General features: G+C 39.9%; 1 protein-coding gene across 36 annotated transcripts in view; it reads left to right on the top strand.

The window, feature by feature from the left end:
* CTBP2 (C-terminal binding protein 2) overlaps positions 1-16,223 on the top strand; it is a 257,292-nt gene that overhangs the window by 140,271 nt on the left and 100,798 nt on the right. For 17 of the 36 annotated variants that reach the window (XM_087871600.1, XM_034436422.3, XM_087871596.1 and 14 more), the window contains one exon: positions 1,654-1,742. The exons of 18 other annotated variants lie outside the window; for them this stretch is intronic. The gene's annotated coding sequence lies outside the window, so the exon portion shown is untranslated. Of the gene's footprint in view, positions 1-1,653; positions 1,743-9,340; positions 9,456-16,223 lie in introns of those variants that run through there. One more of the 36 variants, XM_087871603.1, reaches the window with a different exon arrangement.

Raw genomic sequence — 16,223 nt, 5'->3', positions numbered from 1 at the left:
TAGACAATTGTAATACAGAGATAGGCAACCAAGATCCAATGGAGAGAATACAGATTGGAACTTCATACAGGTAGTCCTTGTTTAGCAGTGCTAATTTGGATTTGAAATAAAGTGTCTGTAAGTAAAAAAACCTGACTTAGTGGTTGCTTAGTGATGGCAGTGCCAGTAGTCCCAGTTATTGTCAATAATGAAGACTGCATGGAACATTAAGCAAGGACATCAAGTGACTGTGACTTCTGACTTCCTGCTGGCTTCCACATTGACTTTGCTTATGGGAAACCAGCAGGGAAGTCTTCAAATCACGTGACTATGGATGCTGCAATGGCTGTTAAATTATGAGGCTTGTTGTAATTAACACTCATTCAGTGCCATCATACACTATGTTTGAACAATCACTAAATGAATAGTTGTTAAACAAGGACCATCTGTAATCTTTTATCACTTTTGGCTTATAGAGGCTATAATCCAAAATATCTGGAAAACCCATGTTTTCCTAGTTGCATTTAAAGACAGAATTTTGACAGATCTGAAGTAAGATGACTGATAGGAAAGGCAGTGTGGAACTACATAGTATTTGTGAACTTAACACTTGAAAAATGGAAGGAGGTTTCTGAAGGGCTTCATACATACTATATGCAACTGATGCCAGTAGCTCAGGAACTTCTAGTAAAAGTTTGGAGTCCAAAGTAACCCTACTTTAGACATAGATCAACGGGAAAGTTTATTTCCTGTATAGATATAATTGCTGTTCTAGATCCCTTTGTGATAATAGCTAAACTTGTGCAGTATGCAACCTTCCCTACCACAAGCATCCTAAAATTGTTGGACTCCATATTGTATCACCTGACACAGCTCATTCTGTTTAAGAATGATGGAACTGTTCTCTAGCACGTCTTAGAGTTGCTTTAAAGGACAAAAATAGCTATGATATGAAGGCACGAGTGCTAGAAAAAATAGGAGCCCAAAGTTGTTTCTGTAAAACATTGAATATTATTGTAGATAGGTAGGTTTTATTTAATAGATCTTATTTAGTCTGTAATAAAGGATTTGATTTGATTTGCATATTGTTACTACATAGTGAATCCATTTTGAAGGTCACTGTTAAGTAAAGACCTGTACGAATCAAAGGCTGATTTCTACAACTGCTGTCTATAATAACTTCCATTTTTCCATTGCAATGTTATATAATTTTGCTTGATTATTTGAAAGATATATATGCATTTTTATCATACTTATTTAAAAATAACATTAAAATGAGCATGACAGTGGTAATCATCTCATGACCCGAGAGTATATTAAAATATTAATGTCTTACACTGGAACTAATCTGTTTCCAACAGTAAGATAAAAGTCGTGTTTCTAATCTTATTAAAAAGAATCTTTATATAAAAATAGGGTGTTTTTGTAAAGTAATGCTTTTCAATAGCTCAGTGTTTCTTAAACTTTTTTCTCTCTCAGGATCCCTTCCCACTTTTAAAAATTATGGAGGGCCCCAAAAGTGTTTCGTTTGTATGGGGTATATTTATTTTTATCTTACTAACATTAAGATTAATGTATTCACTGCCATTACTACTTCTCACAATTGTTTGAAGGGATTTAAATCCTGTACAATTTCTTAATGCAGGCTGGCAAGTAATGTTCATTTTTTTTCAGATCCTTGAAGATCTGGAGTATCCCAGGGATCATAGGACTACTATAAGAAACACTACTAGAGATAACTGTTGAGACTGGATGTTGAATTTGTAAGTGAATACCATCATATGTTGCTTCTGTTAAAACCAGTCTTTTGGTTGTTTCTGAAGTTCAGTGGGTTGGCTCACACCAAACTCTACTTGGCAGATAAGGGGTAGTATAGCTGTATCAACATAACTGAAACAGAAGTTTATTATAAGATTAATTCCACCCATCACCTGTTACTCCTTATGCAAAGTTTCTGTGCAACCACAGAATTCAGTGGTTCTTCAGAGCAAAGCAATCTTGTGCTTGTCAACAGTGCAATGAATGCTATACTTATATTCAGTGACACTTAACTTGAAGTTTAAAATGTTTAATTGGGAACAAATCCTGGTAAACTCTTCTAATGAGTTCATATTTGTTTCTAAGGCATAATGTGGTTTGTTTGGTTTTGGCTTAGCGAATTATAGGTAGTTGTGGTTTTGAGAACCTTGGTTTAAAGTTGAGAAGTTTGCATGAAGATATAGAGAATTGTGATTTACCTCATAAATTAAGCAACCATTGCATTGTGAAGTCAGACAAAGAATCTGCTTTTCATTACTATACGGAATTATTCTGGGAGTTTCAAAACGGACCCCCATCTCTGAAGGCCCTATCTAACCTGTCAGCCTGAGAAGACCAGTAAGTTGCTGCCTGTTCCTTTTGTTGCAGATTTGAAGAATATGCTGTTGCATCGGGGGTTTCTGTATTGGGATATGTATTTTTATTCTCTTTTGTTGTTTATTATTTCCTGTTTACTACCCTGTTCACAAGCACATTTTGAGACAAACTTTGGTTTGTTTTCTTTCCAGCATGCACTGTAGAAGCAATCAATTCACACTTAGCTGAGAAATGCGGTATTTCTGCTGATTTAGTTTTCAGGATGGCGGGTATATAAATGCTGTTATTTTTGCTGTGTTTCTGTGCAGAAAGATGGATGGGACAGACAACTGGATTTTGTCCTATCTTGTTCCTTACTACCCCTCCCCCCAGCCAAACAAGACAGCAATAATAATAATAATAATAATAATAATAATAATAATAATAATAATAATGATGATGATAATATAAAAAATCAGGCCACCAATTGTCACAACTACACTAGCAATATAGATGACATTTATTCTTTTAAATAAAAAGAAAATGCAGACACATGTTCACAGACTTTGAAGAGAAGAAAAGATGTAGTGAGCCTACACTCTTTGGAAAAAACAGATGGGTGACAGTCAGCTTTTGTTGAAGACGCAGAAAGAAAAGTTTTCTTAGACGTAGAGAAAGGAAAGCACACAGCAGGGCACCAGTCAGAATTCTAGTAATAGCGGCAGGGAACAAGTGGCAGGACTGCTTTAAGCCTGATTTCATTAAATAGATGGGAGATGTCAAGATATGTGAGTGAGGAACCCCAAAGGTATTTGTGTTGGAAGGAGGGAAATTAAAAGGATTAAACTAGAGAGAAAGAATGAGAGGCAGAGAGGCTGTCACTGCTTAGCTATAGTTTCTTTTTGATACTTAAAAGGTTGGTTTGCTAATACTTAGAAGAGCCCCAGGAGGCCTAGGTTAATAAATATATGTGCAGACAGATTCAGATTCCTTCTTAAAATCTCTCAAGAGTTGGAGGACAAGTTTAGGAAATGTGTATTAGTTCAGCAAACGTGTGGATCTGTGTAGTACATTGTTAACAGTTGTAAAAAAAAAAAAAAGGATTTTGGTAAAAGATAAGCTTGCTTTGAAGCTTCTCCCTGATCACATTCTTCCTTGCTACATATGCTTTATTGTACATAATATTTTGGAACAGTTTTGCAGAATGCTGACTCTTTTCACGTTTGGTTCTTAAATGTCTTTTTTTCTTTTCTTTTCTTTTCTTTTCTTTTCTTTTCTTTTCTTTTCTTTTCTTTTCTTTTCTTTTCTTTTCTTTTCTTTTCCTTTCCTTTCTTTTTTTGGCCTTTTTTAAAGCAGCTTTCCCAATCTGATGGCCGCTAAATGTGCTGGGTTAGAATTACTACGATTTCTCAGTCAAGCAATGGCCAGTTTGGGAAATACTGACGTAGATTATGCTATATTTGTTTTCTCTCCTGTAGTTGCAGGCAAGCATCTATAGCAACATTTTTTTAAAATGAATATAGTCGTTCATGCAGAAAAATATCAGGCTGCATTGATAACTTTAATTACGAAGTCCCTATTTTTCTCAAATGCCTGCTTCTTTGCAACAGAAGCATAGAAGGCCAAGCCGTAATAGTCTGTTATACCAGTGATCCATGGAATAATGCATCCCCGAGTAGTAACCATTAACTTCCATAGTGTACTGATTTGAGCATTAAAGAGACCCCTTGTAGGTATTTTCTAAAGAAAACTATAACTGCTCTATAGGAGCCGTCATACTTCATTGCTTCAGTAATCTGTGTATTTTGCAGTATGGAGACACAACTAGGCTTTTGGCACACAATAAAATGTTATGGCTGCAGATGAGTTGTCATAGGTTTAGGTTAATAATCTCTGAGCTGTTAGAATCCCAAAATAGTCCTGATACATGAACCTTAAAATGTGCCTGTGCAAAGATGTGCACAGTATAGAGCTATCCTATTCAGCCATATGATTGTATTATGTATTTAACACGTATGTGTCAGAAAGATTGACCTTTTTAACTGGATATCCCTCCTTCCTAAATAAACTAAGCAACATATACCTGTGGTTAAAACATACACACACACACACACACACAAATGGGGTCACCAGTAATGTTTGCCCCGTGATTTTCAAATATAAGAGAAATGGAAGCTTTCTGGTCTTTAGATTTCATAGAAATGTAATATATTAAACCGAGAGGCTCAGTTTTCAAGAGTGTTTTCAAGAGCCAATTTGGTCTAGTGATTAAGGCACTGACATGGAAGCCAGTTGGGTAACTCTGGGCCAGTCACTCTCTCACCAGATTGTTGTGGGGAAAACTGGAGGAAAAATGAACATAACGTATGACCACAATTCAGCCTAAAATTTCCATTGCTAAATGAGACAGTTAAGAGAGTTTTATCCCATTTTACAACCTTTCTTGCCACTGTTGTTAAGTGAACCACTGCAGTTGTTAAGTTAGTAACATGGTTGTTAAATGAATCCAGCTTCCCCATTGACTTTGCTTGTCAGAAGGTTGCAAAAGGTAAGGTGATCACATGAGCCCAGGACAATGTCATGAATACATGCCAGGTACCAAATGCCTGAATTTCACATGACCATGGGGATGTTGAAACAACAGTAAGTGTGAAAAATAGTTATTAGTCACTTTTTTGGTGCCATTGTAACTTCAAACAATCATTAAACAAGTGGTTGTAAGTCAAGAACCACCTATATTATATACAGTATGTTCGCCACCTTGAGTTATTTATAGGCAGGGTAAAAATTGTAAAGAAAAAAAAAGGCTTTCATGATCTGAAATACTGTATGGTCATTAAAAGACAGAAAACAAAAATTAAGAAACTAAAACATGTCTTAAATATATGTCATTCTGACTATCATTTAAAGAAATTATAACCTGAGCAATTCTATTTACTTCAGTGGTCTCTCAATCCTTTTAAGTAAGCTGTTGAGCTTCAGGGATATCTTCAACCTCATTGTTGAACGAAGGCAAATTTACTATATGCAAAACAGAAATACTGTCTTCCTTAAACACACAGAAGAATATTCTAAAGTCAAAATACATTAATTATATTCTGTGCTGTAGCAAAACGGAGTTGTGTTATTTCACATTTGAATGCATGTACGACTGAGGTATTTATTTATTTGCTATGTATTTATGTAACAAAAAGGGTCACGATGGTTAATGCTCGACTTAGACTGATGGATTCATTTCAAAATTTGAACGCATGTTATGGGGTAGTCCTTTCAAATAAATATTGTGGTGGCTGTAGTTATTTACCAAAAACATACTGCTGAGAATGTTCCTTACTCCATTTGCCTCTTTTTTGTACCTCAACTTAACTTCTGCCTTTGTTAGGCAATTTACCTCTACCCTTATTAGGCACACTCCTTAACATTTTTAAAAGAATGTGTTAGGAGAGTGTCATGTCCAGAAATATTTTGATAAATAAAGATTATGCCTGAAGCCATTTCTTTGCTTTGCTAAGTATGATGGCTTCTCATGTCATGTTTGAAATGAACAAAAAGTAAATAAAATAGAATAACATCAGGTGTCATTTAAGGTATTTGTGGGGCCAGATGCAATATATTTCACCTAAAAGCTTCTGAACTTGCAACCCAAAAACTTTTCCTACAAGTGGTAGATTAGATGAAAGCTGGGTCTAACAATTGCTTCTTGCAGAGAAATGTACCACTTCCTCCTTCAAGAGAGATAGAACCCACCCACCCCCAAGGATAAATTTACTACTGTATGAATAAAGCACATAACAAATTGTAGGAGGCTTTGACCAATCAGGAAAGACATAGATCTGACATACCATTTTGGATTAATAGAGCTGAAGATCTTGTCAACTTTCTTAGGAGTTTACAGGCTCCTATAGAGGAATATGGAAATGATTACGAAGAAGATGCTCAATAGTCTTTAAGAATATACCAGCTTAGCCTTGGAAGGAGAAAGGTGTTAGGTTCATTAGTTGCCTAGTGCTGGTAGATCTAATAGGATCACCTTACTGTGGAGTGGTTAGTTGGGAAAGGCAGGCAGCACTAAAATGCTGAAAAAGAAAAGACTAGTCTGACCATGGCAAAAGAGGGATAGAAAAGTTTTCCATCTTCATTTGCCTGCATAATATATTTCATATTATGAAATAATAGCTGATTATTTCAGGTTATCTTTCTGCAAGAAGCAATTGCTAGTCCCAGTTTTCATCCAATCTTTTCATTCCCTTCTAGGGAATGTTGTTGGAATGCACCTTCCAACGCTTTGGGTGAAGTATATTTCTTTACTTTTACTTTACTTTTAATTTCATATCCAAATCAAATACTGGATCAGAAGAAATAGTAGTACTGCTGAAAACACACTGGATCAGCAGTCTGAGTTGTTTTTTCATTGGTAAAGCAGATATCATAATTAGTAAGGGATGTTTCTTTTTTGTTTCTTGCATGAACAGTTGAAGCCTATATACTTAATATACTTAACAATCTGATAATAATAGTCTAGGATCAGTAGGTTAATGAGTATATAATTTATTTATAAATGCATTTGTAGCACTGCTGTTCCTTGACAATTATTTCTTTTTGGTTGACACACTGAATCTGTCATCTGGTAATGATAATGAACTCAGGTTGTCTTCAAGTATATTTTTCCAATATGTCAGATACTGTTTAACTGGGAATTAGGAAGAAAAGGAATTTGGCTTAAATCTGGCTGGAGATTGTGCTTATTAGGCAACCAGTTCTTGATTTGTGAGGCCGCTGTCAAATATGAAGAAGCCACAAAGTCCTACTTGTATTATTATGATATTACTTTATTGTTTCTTACAAGTTGTCAATCATATTAACATTGGTAATAGTGAAAAACCAAGATTGATAGTAGCATTGAGAAGGAGATACCCTGGACCCTATTGTTTATCATTCAGGAAGTACCCTAAGATCCTGGAGCCGTGGTGGCATAGTGGTTAGAATGCAGTATTACAGGCTGACTCTGTTCACTGCCAGGAGTTTGATCCTGACTGGCTAAAGGTTGACTCATCCTTTCAAGGTCAGTAAAATGAGGAGCCAGACTGTTGGGGGCAATAAGTTGATTCTGTAAACCACTTAGAGAGGGCTGTAAAGCACTGTGAAGCAGTATATAAGTCTAAGTACTATTGCTATTGCTATCCTGGCAGGAAAATTTTTTTTAGAGCTTATTTAGAGCTCCATCACATGCCTGTATATAAACATGAGAGAGAAAGAGACAAATACACTCTTCCTTCAACAGGAGATATTATCCGGTAAACCAATTCATACCTAGGAAAGTGAATGGATGTGCCTTTAGTCTTTCCAGCTGCATCTTAAGACAAATTGACTCTGTGTTTGGTATACATTAATAATGAGAGAGAACTGTCTGAATGTAAGTGGCCATGGCTTATCTTTTTGACAGTTCGAAAGTTCAGCTTTCCTTTCCTCATCACCGAAAGCGCGATAAAAGAGCTCTGACCTTCATTTCAGGAAACAGATAATAGTGCCATGACATTGTTTACAGTTTTTCCACGGTTAATCATTTTTGAAAAATTAAAAATGTAATGTGCTGTTTTTGAGATTAACAATGAATGGGCTTTATAGCATTTGGAGGTTGGGAAGAAAGCCACTTGGAACATTGTGGCTCTGCCTTACAGGCGTTTTGCTGAAAATTTTTATATCTCATGGCTATTTCCTCTTGTCCTTGTTCTTCTACCCTCCTGCTTTTTTTTTTTTAAATGCATAGCATATGGAATGTTGAGGACTGACAATTAATAAATAAAAGTTGATGGAAATTCCTTTCTTTTCTCCTTTTCCTTCCCCTTCCTCTTTTCTTTTCCCCAGGCTTGCAGATATACAGTATCTCATGTAAGCTGTCTAGTCCACCTACACTACAGTATTAAATGCCCTCTAATGGTCAAAGACGCACATGACGCTATATATGGTTAATATGGTTATTTTTACTTAATGGCATTTCCTATGGCTCCAGTAAATTTTTGCAGAAAACACTTTTAAACTTGAAGTGAAGGGAGGCTTGATACATATTCAAGACAGAGATTTGGACTTTCAAGACATTTAATGAAAGATACTTTTGAGACAGTTATTTTCGATTTGGGCATCTTTGGAATACATGTATATAGCACCTTTGTTTTGATGGATATTATTAAGATTTAAATATATTAAAATTAATTAATCTCTGAAAACAATCATTTAGGAAGTTATAGAATACAATGTCTAATAAGATTTGCCCCTTTTTTCCCATGCTAAATTGACTTTTTGGAGAAACCTAACTTTAAAATCGAGGGGAAATGGTGATTTGGAAAAATTGGAAGGAAGCAGCTATTGATTTTGGATTAGCTGATTGATGATGATGATGATGATGATTTTTTAACACACTGTGTTATGAAATAAATATCAGAGGTAACTATATTTGCAACTACAACATTGTAGCAACAGCAACATTCTCGGCTTCTGAGACACTCAAGAGTGATAGTTGTAAGTTGTGGACTACCTGTATTATATTTAATTTATGATTTAGATTGTTACATTAATCCATCTATTTTGGCTGGATCAGCAGACCATGATAACGCAATAGCTTAGTGTAATATGTGAATCCATCTATATTAGTATATGTGCATGTGTGATAGAAAGGGGGGAGTTAACATCAAGCAAGAAAACTTAATTCCCAATCTTCCACAATTTTTATGAGTTTTCATAGTATGATCCTTTGTATAACAAAGTTCTTCCCCTCCCCCACTTTATTGATGGTTAAAGATTCCAGGTGAATTTTCTTTGACTTTCGAGCTTTTTCAAGGATCATGTTGAATGCTTCTGTACAAGGTACTCTGTATAGCTGGTACTCAGCTCATGAATTAATATGTTAATTTTTGTGGAAAGTGGAAATGATGTGGCTACTGTTACAAAAACATGTAAGCCCAGGAAATTAAGAAAACATTAGAAAGAAACTCAAACTCTCTATGCCTTTTCATTTTCTGTGTTATAATAGAGAGGAAGAAAACAAGGTTTCAAAATCTGTGACCAGCTGTCTGAATAGAGTAGAATTTTGATCATTTTTGAAGCATCTTTTCTGACCTAGCCTTCCTCAAAGGATTTACAATAAGGTAATATAAATCCATTAGATCTTTTACGCTATTTCTGTAGGTGCTTTAAATGACCAGTGGCATTGTTTAATGAAAAAACTAATTTGTCATCACTGGATTTTAGTTTTTCTTATTTCCTGTCATATTTCATAACAATTCCTAGGTATGTGAACCTCTCTGTGGGCACATGCATGGTCGGCAGCTGATCTTCTGGGTTCTGGCACATGCATGCGCACTAGCCAGCTAGTCTTTGAGACCAGCTGGCTGGCACACATGCGCGCAACGGAACCCAAAAGAGCAGCTGGCCGCCATGCACATGAATGCCAGCCAGCTGCTCTCTTCCGGGTTCTGGCGCACACATGCGCACATGCATGCGCACACGTTCCAGTTTCAGGACCCGGTGCCGAAAAGGTTAGCCATCACTGCCCTACGTATATTATTTTTAGGGTGGATTGATTTACATTTAGCTTTCAAATTAGATAGAATAATTTATCCATAAAGCACCGACTAAATACAATTTTTCAAAGATGAGATATTATATAGTTCCTTATTTCTTTTTTTCTTTTCTCCTTAAAACCTGGTGATAATAAGTCTCCTCACGAGTGAAAGATGAAAACATGCAGGTTTTTTTCTAAAATGACTACTAATTTTGCTTCCTGTGTTGTTATATAAATATCACAACGTGCTTATATTTTATTATTATTTGTAGGAGATTAGCCAATATATCACATCTGGGGCATCTTTAAAGGTTTTAAGCCAGGGGCCATCCGGTTGCAATGTTCTGTAACTTTTTGATGATGCTTTAGTTGTCATCTGGATTGGCAGCTTGTACTTTTAATTTGAAAACAGATGTTCCAGCTTAAGTGCCATAGTCTGTAGGATGTTTTACTCAGTTGTGTGTTTCAGCTGTGACCTTATGTCAAAGAACCTTCCAAGATTTTGTTCATCTCTGTGTTGGAGTTCACTAAAAAGAACAGGTTTTTATTTCCAGCCAAGAGGAAGTATGGTTATTATTAAAATACACTACTGATGTTTAACCTTTAACGTTTTTGCTTCCTCCAACAGAGCGCAGGATCAGACTTACTACTCTTTTCTCCCTTGTAGTTTTTATCTTTGATTCTAACAATATTACTTCCCCCATCATTCTAGCCGCTGCTTTTTTTCAGTGTCTTTGTTATTCCGTGACCTCCTCTGTGAAAAATGAAAACTAATGGTTGTGATTCACAAGACTCAGAGGGAAGTTCCTTGCAGTTTTATTTTCAACTGAGAATTATAGAAAAATTGCCTTATTTTTCCCCTTCTGCACCAGGTCTTATGTTTGACCACTCCTCCAGAGCCAAAAGCCTGCCTGAGAATAAAGTTGTCATATCTTGATTGTACTGAAAAAGTCCTCTAATGAGAGAGTCGCTTCCTACCATGTTGAATTTCTAGTTTCTTGGTCTTTTTCTATTGCTGAGTGAGAGATGCCGAATTGTTTGTCCCTTGAGGCAGCCCCAGTCATCCATGATAAGTGCTGGCACACGACTAAATTTAGTCTTGAAGAGCATATGTTGAGCAACAAAGAATTTCAGGATAAATATGTAGTGGATGTTTTATTCATTTTGTGAATAAATTTTACTCCAATATAGTTTCGTTTTATGGCATACTGTTAACCTACAAAACAGCATTCATGTCTTAACTGCTGAAAGTTGTTCACAATCCTAGCTACAATGAATGCTATTTTCTAACAACACCTCAAAAGAGTTGCCGCATAGGCTTTGTTCTTTCATATAATTCTTCACAGCATTTTTAAATGAATTTCTTGTTTGTTACTATGAACTAATTTGTGTGGTCTGTGGTTTGGTTGGGATCTTATCTCCTTGGGTTCCTCCCAGCTTCAAAGCAACCAACCATTTTTGTGGTTGGTTGCTTTGAAACAACTTTTGTGAAACCATTTTATGCTTCCAGTCTTTTTTTTTTATAGAAACTTTATTGAGGTTTTTTACAAAACAGAAAAAATTAAAAAATAAAAAAAAAGAGAAAAAGGAAAAACAAACATTCAAACAGAAACATAAAACACATAAGTATGATAACATTTTCAATTAGTATCGGATGTGCAGTGTTTTAACTATTTACATAAATAGTACTTGGTGACATTTCAACTCACTTTTAACCAATATTTAACACACCTTTAGATCTTTCTTTCATTTTGTCATGCAACCACTTGTACCACCTTTCCCATACCATATAGTAAACTGACTTCTCATCATTTAATTCATAAGTTAATTTAGTCATCTCTGCGCACTCGAGTATTTTCTTAATTGTAAGCTCTTCTGGTGGTTGAGTTTTCTCTTTCTAGTACTGTGCGTATGCCAATCTAGCGACTGTAATTATGTGGATCATTAAATGTGTCATTTCCTTTCTATATGGCTTCTTTATTATTCCCAGGAGGAAAATCTCTGGTGTTAGTTCAGTATCTTCGTCAATTATTTCTTGTAACCACCTCCTAATTTTATTCCAGTATCCTTTCGCTTCCGGGCATGTCCACCACATGTGAAAGAAGGTGCCTTGACCATGGCCACATTTCCATTGGAAATGTTTATGCTTCCAGTCTTATTCTAGAACATTATCTTTGTACTACAGTATATTCCTTCACTAGCTAAAATACTAGGTGATTCAGAATCACTTTTATATTTATTTCTTAATATCTACCCAATATGATACAATTCCTTGAAATGTTGCACATTTTTTACTTCTATATTACAGAACTTGAGAAGACTTGACTGCTTTGTTTTAGTTTTATTTCTGTTTCTTTGTGGTCTTTTTTTGTTTTGTTATTATTTAAGTGCTATTTTGGATCATTGGCTGTAATAAAACACAGTATTTCTACTGCTTAAGCATATTCACTGGAAAGAACCTAGACTTTCCATGAAGGTTTCTGCCAGTGCGTATGCTATGGAGATGGAGGAAGATGAAAGCAAATTTAAATAAATTATAGGTCTGTACATGATATCAGATGCACATCTGCATGAATATTATAAACCATAAAAGAAGAGTTGGAAATCAGGCAAGATTTTGTAAATTATCCCAACAGATTTTATAAACAACAAATCTACCGTATTTTCCGGCGTATAAGACGACTTTTTAACCCAGGAAAATCATCTCAAAAGTCGGGGGTCGTCTTATACGCCGGGTACCCGAATCTGAGTTGCTGGCGCTGACCGATGACACTTTGGGAGCGCCGGCTACATTGAGGGGAAGCTGTACTCTGAATTAGTTCCAACCTACAAGAGGTGCCAGGCAGTGCGCGGCCCACGAGAAAGGAACGCGTCCCCACTCTACCCCGGAATTCGGGTCACCTTCCTTCCTTTCCCAGCAGTCCACGGTGAAAGCGGCGGCGCGGTCGACCTGGGCCAGCGCCTTGCACACCTGGCTCTGCGTCTCCATTATGAGAAGCTCCATGCGACTTCGCATGTCTCCGCCCCAGTCGCTCAGCTCTCGCAATCCGCTCACCGGAGGAGCCATGAAGTGCTCGCACCGCCTTGCCAGATCTTCCTCGTCCTCCTTTCCCCACGGCTTTTCCCGTTGTAATTGCTGCTGCTGCTGCCACCGAGGCTGCTCCTTCATCTCCGCCCACCGCACCAGACCCAGCCCGGCGAGCACCGCCGTGGCTCCCGCAGTCCAAGAAGATCGGCACCTGGGCTCGCAGGCGAAGGGTGGGAGTGCGCAGCGATCGACGCTGATCGCAGCCACCCACCATTGCCCCAACGGGAAGAACCGCCCGGCAGCGATTCCAAGGAGCCCGAAGCGAACATCCTGGAGCAGCACGGGCTGGCCCAGAGGCTTAAACCCCGGGAGCCCAGGTGCCGAACCCCGCACAGCAGAAAAGACATGACAGCCGGTGCCCAGTTCCTTCTGCAGCCATCCGGATCAGCGTCCGGGCTCGCAGGCAAAGGGTGGGAGTGCGCAGCGCATTTTCCTGGCTTGGCGCCGATCCGGACGGCTGCAGAACGAACTGGGCACCGGCTGTCATGTCTTTTCTGCTGTACGGGGTTCGGCACCTATGCTCCCGGGGTTTAAGCCTCCGGGCCAGCCCGTGCTGCTCCAGGATGTTAGCTTCAGGCTCCTTGGAATCGCTGCCGGGTGGTTCTTCCCGTTGGGGCGATGGTGGGTGGCTGCGAGCCTGGAAGAGGTGGTGAAATGCAGAGCAATACCTCGTGGGGAAGGAGTCCGCCGTGGCTCCCGCAGTCCAAGCGACGCCGATCGCTGCCACCCACCATCGCCCCAACGGGAAGAACTGCCCGGCAGCGATTCCAAGGAGCCCGAAGTGAACATCCTGGAGCAGCACGGGCTGGCCCAGAGGCTTAAACCCCGGGAGCCCAGGTGCCGAACCCCGCACAGCAGAAAAGACATGACAGCCGGTGCCCAGTTCGTTCTGCAGCCGTCCGGATCAGCGTCCGGGCTCGCAGGCAAAGGGTGGGAGTGCGCAGCGCATTTTCCTGGCTTGCTTACCTTAGCTCAGTGGTTGGGGGGGTCAAACAACCCTTTCACAGGGGTTTTGATGGTGGTGCAATACAGAAAAACGAGCGCAGCCCTCGCCATCCGGAATGAATGGTGCTGTTGTGGCGGTGGGGGAGGGGGCGGCAGAAGCGGGAAGAAGCGGTGTTTGCGATGGCTGGAAGCTGTGGGAGTGAAGCACAACTTTCATTTGTACGGCAGCAGCATTCCGCCTTGGTATATTTGTGTCAGGAGTGGCGCAAGGCAGCCTTTGTTTCCTGCTGCCTGGGATTCAGAGTGGTAAATGGCGTCTGATCCGGAGAGCTGCTGGATTTTGCTCTCTAATCCGGATGCCAAATCGGCCCCCTGCAAACTCTCGTCTCTCGAGGAGCGCTCCCTGAAGCGGGGCTGGAAACTTTGGTTGGACTGCTTGAGAGAGGAGAGCTTGCAGGGGGGCGATCTGATGTCTGCAATGGAGAGCGGCATCCGGCTTTTTCTCTCCGCTGTAAGAGCGCTGTAAGAGTGGCAGCCCTCATCTCCTAATGCTTGGGACTACAAAATCCAGCTGCTCCCTGGACCAGTCACCATTTACCGCTCCGAGTCCCAAACATTAGGAGATGAGGGCTGCCGTTCTTACAGCGCTCTTACAGCGGAGAGAAAAAGCCGGATGCCGCTCTCCATTGCAGACACCAGATCGCCCCCCTGCAAGCTCTCCTCTCAAGCAGTCCAACCAAAGTTTCCAGCCCCGCTTCAGGGAGCGCTCCTCGAGAGACGAGAGTTTGCAGGGGGCCGATTTGGCATCCGGATTAGAGAGCAAAATCCAGCAGCTCTCCGGATCAGACGCTATTTACCGCTCTGAGTCCCAAGCAGCAGGAAACAAAGGCTGCCTTGCGCCGCAAATATAGCAAGGCAGAATCCTGATGCTGCACTTTCAGCAGACAGATGAGGGCTGCCTTGGCCATCGGCTGGCGCAAATATACCAAGGCAAATGCTCATGCCGCACAAGTTCAAGTAGTGCTTCGCTCCCACACTTCTTCCGGCCCTCAGTCTCTCAGGGAGATGCTTGACTTCCTCTCAGCCCCAAGACACTGGCTGGCCCATGAGATGAGAGAGAGAGAGAATGAGAGAGAAAGAGAGAATCAGAATAAGACAGAGAGAGAAAGAGACAAAGAATGAAAGAGAGAGAAAGACAGAATGAAAGAGAATGAGAGAAAGAGACAGAGAGAATCAGAGAGAGAGAGTGAGAGAGAGAGAATGAGAGACAGAGAAAGAGACAGAATCAAAGAGAACCAAAGAATCAGAGAGAGAATGAGAGAGAGGGAGAGAAAATGAAAGAGAATCAGAGTGAGAGAATCAGAATGAGAGGGAGAGAGTGGGGAGAGAGAGAAAGAGGGGGAGAGAGAAAGAGAATGAGAGAGAAAGAGTGGGAGAGAGAGAAAGAGAAAGAGCGGGAGGGAGAAAGAGAAAGGGGGGGAGAGAAAGGGGGACAGAGAGAAAGAGAGAATGAGAGAGAGTGGGGGGGAGAGAAAGAGAGTGGGAGAAAGAGAGAGAGAAAGGGGGGAGAAAGAGAATGAGAGAGAAAGAGTGGGAGAGAGAGAGAAAGAATGAGAAAGAGGGGAGAGAAAGGGAAAGAGTGGGGGAAAGAAAGAATGAGAAAGAGAGGGGGAGAGAGAAAGAGAATGAGAGAGGGGGAGAGAGAAAGAATGAGAAAGAGTGGGAGAGAAAGAAAGAGAGGGAGAGAGAGAGAAAGCGAAAATGAGAGAGAGAGAAAGAGAGAATGAGAGAGAAAGAGTGGGAGACAGAGAGAGAGAGAGACAGAGAGGATGGAGAGTGCCTGAAGGACCCCATCCCGTACTGGGAGTCCAGGTGCTTCAGCAAGCGGGGCACTGGATTCGTATTAGTGGTCTGCGAAATTTAAAATTATGAAGTTGGTGGTCCCTGAGGTCCAAAAGGTTGGGGACCCCTGGCCTAAGACCATCGGAAAACACATATTTTTGATGGTTTTAGGAATAACTTTATCGTTGGGGGTCACCACAACATGAGGAACTGTATTAAAGGGTCGCGGCATTAGGAAGGTTGAGAACCACTGCCTTAGCTGCTTGCCTTGCTTCGCTTGCCTGAATCCATTCCATCAGCAAGCAACTCCCTGCCTACAACCAAGCAGGCAGGGAGTTGAAGTCTACAAGTCTTAAAGTTGCCAAGGTTGGAGACCCCTGTTCTATTGGGTACGTAAGTTTTTTTCCCCTTTGGGATCTTTAAAAAAAAATAGTTAATTGGGTTTTTTTTAAGTTCTTTTTTAGACCTAGCCATTTA

Source organism: Pantherophis guttatus, chromosome 6 (genome assembly GCF_059756535.1).
Source record: "Pantherophis guttatus breed Tessera chromosome 6, ASM5975653v1, whole genome shotgun sequence".
Lineage (NCBI taxonomy): Eukaryota > Metazoa > Chordata > Lepidosauria > Squamata > Colubridae > Pantherophis > Pantherophis guttatus.
This window is presented reverse-complemented; position numbering and strand designations above follow the sequence as displayed.